This window comes from Gossypium hirsutum, chromosome A13 (genome assembly GCF_007990345.1).
Source record: "Gossypium hirsutum isolate 1008001.06 chromosome A13, Gossypium_hirsutum_v2.1, whole genome shotgun sequence".
In the NCBI taxonomy this organism is placed as follows: Eukaryota; Viridiplantae; Streptophyta; class Magnoliopsida; order Malvales; family Malvaceae; genus Gossypium; species Gossypium hirsutum.
In genome coordinates, this window is record NC_053436.1 from 52372809 (window position 1) to 52380542 (window position 7734).

Genomic DNA, 7734 nt, shown 5'->3' on the forward strand with positions numbered 1-7734 from the left:
TATTTATTCGGACCACAAAAGCCTCAAATATTTGATGACTCAAAGAGATTTGAATCTGCGACAAAGACGTTGGTTTGAGTTGTTGAAAGATTATGAACTCGTCATTGATTATCACCCGGGAAAGGTTAACGTGGTTACCGATGCTTTAAGTCGTAAATCGCTGTTTGCTTTGAAAGCGATGAATGTTCACCTGTCCGTTTCATCTGATAATGTGCTAGTAGCAGAATTAAAGACCAAACCATTATTGATTCATCAAATACTTGAATCCCAGAAAGTCGACGATGAATTGGTTGCTAAACGAGTTGAATGTGTTTCAAATATGGACTCAGAGTTTCAGATTGACGACAATGATTGCTTGACGTTCAAGAGTCGATTATGTGTTGCAAGAAATTCAGAACTTATTTCGATGATTTTGAGCAAGGCTCATAGTAGTCGAATGTCAGTCCACCCGGGGAGTACAAAAATGTACAACGATCAGAAACGTCAATTTTGGTGGCCTGGTATGAAACAAGATATTTCCGACTTTGTTTCAAGGTGTTTGATATGTCAACAAGAGAAAGCAGAACATCAAGTGCCTTCAGGATTACTTCAACCGATCATGATACCCGAATGGAAATAGGATCGAGTAACGATGGACTTTGTATCTGGTTTACCGTTGACATAGAGTAAGAAAGACTCAATCTGGGTTATTGTTAATAGATTGACGAAGTCTGCTCATTTTATCCCTGTCCGTACGGATTTTTCGCTCGATAAATTGGCAGAATTATACGTCTCCCAAATTGTCCGATTGCATAGAGTACCTATTTCTATTGTGTCGGATAGAGATCCGAGATTTACATCGCGATTTTGGAAGAAATTGCAAGAAGCATTGGGTACCAAGTTGCATTTTAGCACTGCTTTTCATCCCCAGACTGATGGTCAATCTAAACGGGTAATTCAGATACTCGAGGATATGTTGAGATGTTGTATCCTAAAGTTTTGTGGTTCATGGGAAAGGTATTTGCCTTTGATTGAATTCGCTTACAACAATAGTTTTCAATCAAGCATTAAGATGACACCTTACGAGGCTTTGTACGGTCGTAAATGCCGTACACCATTGTTTTGGACCGAACTTAGTGAAAGTAAAATCTTTGGGGTTGATTTAATTAAAGATGTTGAACAGAAAGTAAATGCGATCCGTGAAAGTCTGAAAGCAGCTTCGGATCGTCAGAAGTCGTATGCGGATTTAAAAAGAAAAGACATTGAATATCAGGTTGGAGACAAAGTGTTTCTTAAAGTTTCACCTTGGAAAAATGTGCTCAGATTTGGCCGTAAGGGAAAATTGAGTCCGAGATTCATCGGGCCGTATGAAATATCCGAACGAGTTGGACCATTCGCATACTGATTGATTTTACCCCCTGAGCTTGAAAAGATTCACAATGTTTTTCATGTTTCGATGCTTCGACGTTATAGATCCGATCCATCGCACATAATTAATCCATCTGAGATCGAGATTCAATCTAATTTGAGTTACGAAGAAGAACTGGTTCGCAATTTAGCACGTGAAGTAAAAGAATTACAAAATAAAAAAATCTCATTAGTGAAGGTACTGTGGCTTAAGCATAGGGTTGAAGAAGCTACTTGGGATCTTGAAGAATCTATGAATGAACGTTATCAGAATTTATTCGCTGGTAAGATTTTCGGGGATGAAAATTTTTAAGTGGGGGAGAGTTGTGACAGTCCTAATTTGACCCTAGTCGGAATGTGGTTTCGGGACTACAAAACCGAGTCATAAAAATTTACTTTAATTTTTATTGCATATATTTAATGTGTGATAGTGTGTGTATGAAAATTTAATATTTTAATTTAGTCTTAGGAATGTGAATTTTCTTGAAAGGACTTAGTTGAGAAACATAGAAAAGATGATAGGTAAATCGTAAGGATCAAATAAAAACAAGGTGAGAAAGCTTGGGTTTGCATGTCAAATTGCCCAAAATTCTAGTAGTGGCCGGCCAAGCAATGATGCTTCTTCCACTAAGTTGAATTTTATTGTAATTTTTTATATTAGTTAATGGTTAAAATAAATTAAAGAAAGGAATTAATAGGAAAAGGATGAATAAAATAATAAAGGGAGAGAAAGTATTCATCTTCTTCCTCTTGCAAATGCTGTAAGCTAGGGAAAGAAGGAGGAAATTTTCTAAGACATTCGGCCATCCTAAGGGGTTGATTAAGGTAGGACTCATGTTAATTTTATTAAATTTTTGTGAAAATCTAGTTAGTAGCCAATGTCTTATTATATCCCATATGTTAATTTTCTACCTAAATAGGCGACTAAATGGCATACGGTTAGAGGGAGGTAAATGCTAAGAGTATGGTGCTTTTAATGTTGTGAATGGAAATAGTAGAAAGGTGAAAGAAAATTAGGGTAGATATGTAGATATATGTGGATTTATATGATGTTATAAATAGATGTGAAGCTATGCTAGTTTAGGAAAAATTTGGTCAACTGTTCATGAGATGAAACTATGTGTGTAAATGAATTAAAAATGATATTATAATTGATATTGTATATTCGGCCATCTAATTAAGTACATAGGTGATGTTGAATTTAATTTTTCCACATCCGGCTATATAGGTATGCCCATTTGTGATATTACCTTTGATTATATATAATCGACTAAATGAGTGACGTTGGCTTATAAATCGAGTTTGATTCATGATTATATATATATTTGCATGTAAACCTATTTGAGAAAATGTTATGTTGAGAAGTGATGATGCATTTGGCCTCGAGGTAATAGATGAATATTTGTTGAAGTTTTAATGTCTTGAACAATTACGGTTGTAAAATGTAATGAAAATTATTAGACTATATATGTGAGAAATCAGCAAGGGTGGTTGCCGTATATACAAATATATGTGTTATATATGTATGTCTAATTGGATTGTTGATAGTAAGGTGATATTATATGGTTATTAGCCGAATAGCTCAAAAGCATAAGGTAGAAAGATAAAATTTTACCATGTGTTTCTTATGATATAAAATCATTAATATTTTGATATAAATATCTAGCAAGACAGTTAAACTAGTTAATTTATTTGATTAAGCTCAAGAACTTAAAGGAGGGGAATCAAGCAAGGGCAAAGCAAAGAACATCGAGTAGCCCAGTTGGAACCGTTTTACCCAACACAAGGTAAGTCCTTAAGCATTTTGTAAGGTTGATTAGTTTGTGCACAAATAATTATAGTGAATCATGAAAGAATACCTTTTGTTAGGTGTTCTTTTGAAGCGATATATATATTATTAATGTGACCGTATATGCTATTTGAATTAAGTAAGTTGCCATATTATAATGAGTTAACATTGGTACTATGTGTGCGGAATTAAATGTCACTTTGTGTGCAGATTTTATATGCTATTTGAATTAAGTAAATTTCCTTATTATAATGAGTTAACATTGGCACTATGTGTGCGGAATTAAATGTCATTTTGTGTGCAGATTTTATATGCTATTTGAATTAAGTAAATTGCCTTATTATAATGAGTTAACATTGGCACTATGTGTACGGAATTAAATGTCACTTTGTGTGTAGATTTTATATGCTATTTGAATTAAGTAAATTGCCTTATTATAATGAGTTAACATTGGCACTATGTGTGCGGAATTAAATGTCACTTTGTATGCAGATTTTATATGCTATTTGAATTAAGTAAATTGCCTTATTATAATGAGTTAACATTGGCACTATGTGTGCGGAATTAAATGGCACTATGTGTGCAGATTTGAATGTCGATGCATGAGTGAAATTTTCAGGCACTATGTGTGCGGTTTAGTATGGCACTATGTGTGCGAGCTTAATTAGCACTATGTGTGCGAATTTGGTTGATAATATAATATGTGCAGGAAAAGAATAAAGTGATAGAACTATTAACTAAAATATCGAATTTGAGACATGAAATGTATATGTATGAATTTATCTAGTGCATCATTGTTTCTTGCTTTGAGGAAATGGATCTAGATCAATTGGGTTATTTTGATATTTGATTGGGTAGAAGGACTTGGCTTAAGATTGAACCAATAATCTAAGTAATTATGGCATAGTTCGGTATGGATGGAGTAATAGATCTTACATTATTTTTCTTATGATCTTTTATCAATGGAATGTATTATATTGCTTATGACTTACTGAGTTGAATACTCATTTGGTGTGTTTACTTGTCTTTTATTTAGATTTCTTCGATCCATTTTGTGTGCTCGGGACCATCGTCGAAGTCATCACACCAACTTGCAACATTTTGGTACCCTCTTCTTAGTTGGTCTAAGTGAACTTTTCGGCATGTATAGGCTAATATGTATTTGTTTGAACTTTGATATGTATACTTCTAGCCATGCGAATATGGCTTAAATACTAAGTTTGAATTTGGTTATATTTAATCATGGTATAATTTGTCTTGGCTATAATGTTTAATGCTATTAATGAATGATAAATATATATATCTATAAAAATTATACATATGCTTGAGGGTTGATACTGCTAAGAAATCTTAACTATGTGTTTTTGGGGTGGTTCGATTATGACACATTTATATAAGTGATTAATTGCAACGTGGCTATTGTATATGATCTTAGTATCTAAATTGAGAGAGCATAATGGGTCGTCTGGTTATGTCTGAACATAACATGCAATCGTATGATATGGTTGTTATATGATGTAAACTTATGTAATAGTTTTGATTGAACTTGATAATGATTAACTATGTGTTCCGGCTATGTATGAATAAGGGTCGTATATGGGAGTATAATGAATTATGCATTATTAAAGATGAACTTAACGCAATGAAGATGATAGAAGTAAATGCATGAAAATTTTACGAATAAGTATTTGCTTCGATAATATCTTGTAACCCATTCCAGCGATGGAAACGGGTTAGGGGTGTTACAAAAATCGTTAGGACCTTCAAGTGAAGATAAAAGCAAGGAAAAGCTAGTTTAACCTTTTGACAATTAGGCGAAAGTGTGATCAGTGAGTGTTTAGAATCGCTACTCGTAGACATGATTCATAGTGTTAATTGGGAGCATAGGAATAGCCTAAATCTCTTAAATATGTGATTATGTGAATAATTGTGGATTGATTATTTTGATATGATATTGTGATATGAGATATGTATGATGACTATTGTCAATTGTGTTGTGTTGTAGGCATGATATACATGCCAAATGACAGTAATAATGATATGCTAATAATGCAAATATGTAGCGAAAGCGAGTAGAATTTCTGTAAGTATATATATGTTGAATTGTGGAATGTGATAGTATTATGATAGTAATATGTGATAATACTTGTATGTGATATATGATGTTTTGATTTTAATGCACACATATGTGGTTGGATATGTGATGGCTCAATGAGCATTATAGTGTCACCTAATGTGCAATTAAATGTGAATCTGATAAGCATGCATCGTGTACAAGTTGTGTTGTATATTGATGAATATGAACATAGCTTATGTGCACTAAATCAATAATTAAAAATGTGTAATTGTGGATATTTTGTCCTTGTGATCTCTTGAAACCGTTTGATGATCACTAAACTAACTATAATTATGACAAAGGTAAGCGCACTTATCGAACAATAGTATAGCTATGGTGAGTGGGGAATATCGTATCCACGAGGACTAAAAGTACTAGTAATTACTGTTTTTCTATTACTTAGATAATAAATTGAAGTGATTGCTTTTAATCTAATTTAACTATGAATGCAACAGAGAATGAAATGGGAAAAATAACCGAAGACAACCAATGAGAAAGACAATACCCAGGAAAGAATCCACCTAGACTTCACCTACTATTTTGAATCTGAATTAAACGATTTATTCACTTGTGTCTTGATCCGTAGAAATCCCTAAATTATATTAATATCTCTTTCGAGAGTGAGAACAACTAACTCTAGGTTGATTAATTGAAATCTCTTTCTAATTAAAACTCATATCGTTGCATTAACTCTATCTATGGATTCCCTTATTAGATTCAACTCTAACTCGATAGATTTATGTCATCCTATTTCTAGGATTGCATGCAACTCCACTCAATTATGCTAGATTTACTCTTAAATAGGGACTTTTGCTCCACTAAAATAAGCACATTAAACATGAATTAATATCCCAAAAATATTAAAACACGAAATAAGCATATATAATTGAGAACAAGAATCAAGTATTTATCAAGTAAATCAGAAATCAAATAATAAGATTCATCATAGGTTTCATCTTCCTTAGGTATCTAGGGAATTTAGTTCATAATTTGGAATGAAAACATCTTAAAGTTAGGATAACAACAAGACATAAAGAAACTCAATAAAACTTCAAAGGAAATTAAGCGAAGATCTTAAATCTCGAAGGAGATTTGCTTTTGAGTTGATTCCGATGACGTTTTATGAGTGATTTACTCAATTTTCTCTGAGTGCCCCTTTAGATATTCTTTTAATTGATATTTATAGGCTTTAGAATACTCAGAAAACCTAAAAATTAGGTTTTTTCACGTGTTTGGCATTACCGAACATAACGAAAAATTTTATAACCAATTTACAAATATCATCCACACATCATAGCATCATAGCCAAACATCATCATAAAAGTCCCTTTCTTAGGTCAACGAGACCTTAAACATGCTTTAGGAAGGGGTCGGGACTAATCCAAGTACATACAAAATTTTTTGAAACATAATAAAATTTTCAAACCTATAAAGGTCACACGCCCGTGTGAATAGGCCATGTGCTTTACACGTAGACCGTGGCAAAACAGGGCATACATACCGACTTATTCACACGGCAACAAGACACGCCTGTGTGCCAGGCCGTGGCCGAAACAGACTTTGGCCACACGGCTAACCACACGCCCATGTGTCAGCCCTTGTGCCACTCACATAGCCAGTAGACATGCCCCTGTGTCTAAGCCGTGTGAACCCTGTAGGGTATACTGACTTTAAATTGAAGGGTACCCTAGGGGACACACGGCCATGTAACATGACCGTGTATCACACACGGCTGAGACACACGCCCGTGTCTCTACCCGTGTGGACAAAAATAGGCTATTTGCAAAACCAATTTCCCACCTTTAAGGGTCACCCCTACAAGCACCAACCAAAGCACAATTCATTACCAAATAGAAATCAAAACCATACACAAACATGCATATTTCAATCCATAGTATCAGCAATCAATTTCATATCAAAGCAAACCAAATTCATATACTAGAATCATTCATTCATACATGTCATTATCCTAATTTTTCACATCCATTCTCATATCAAAATTATACCATTTCCATAACTAATTCACATAACTAACTTACCAAATTGACCATTTGGTCACTAGGCCATTATGCACATCAAAACATACCATTTCTTAACACAACTTATATACCAAAAACCAAACCAAATAGCAACTTTAATCTAGCCATATCACATGGCATAATATACACTTCACGAATCATATTCAAATACTCCTCATCTATACATGTCATACTTCAGTAGTCACTTTTCATAAGGTAGCAAAATAGAGGTCGATAGTGTGGTGATAATCCTTGGCGATCCTCGAGCTTCTAGTAGCTTCGATAATCTAAAAACCAATTGAAAGACACACAAAGTAAGCTTTCAAAAGCTTAGTAAGCCATATACAAATGAACTTATCACATAACACAATTCTAAACCAATCCATTCATGTAGCTCATGGCAAAATACAATCACATATCCATAT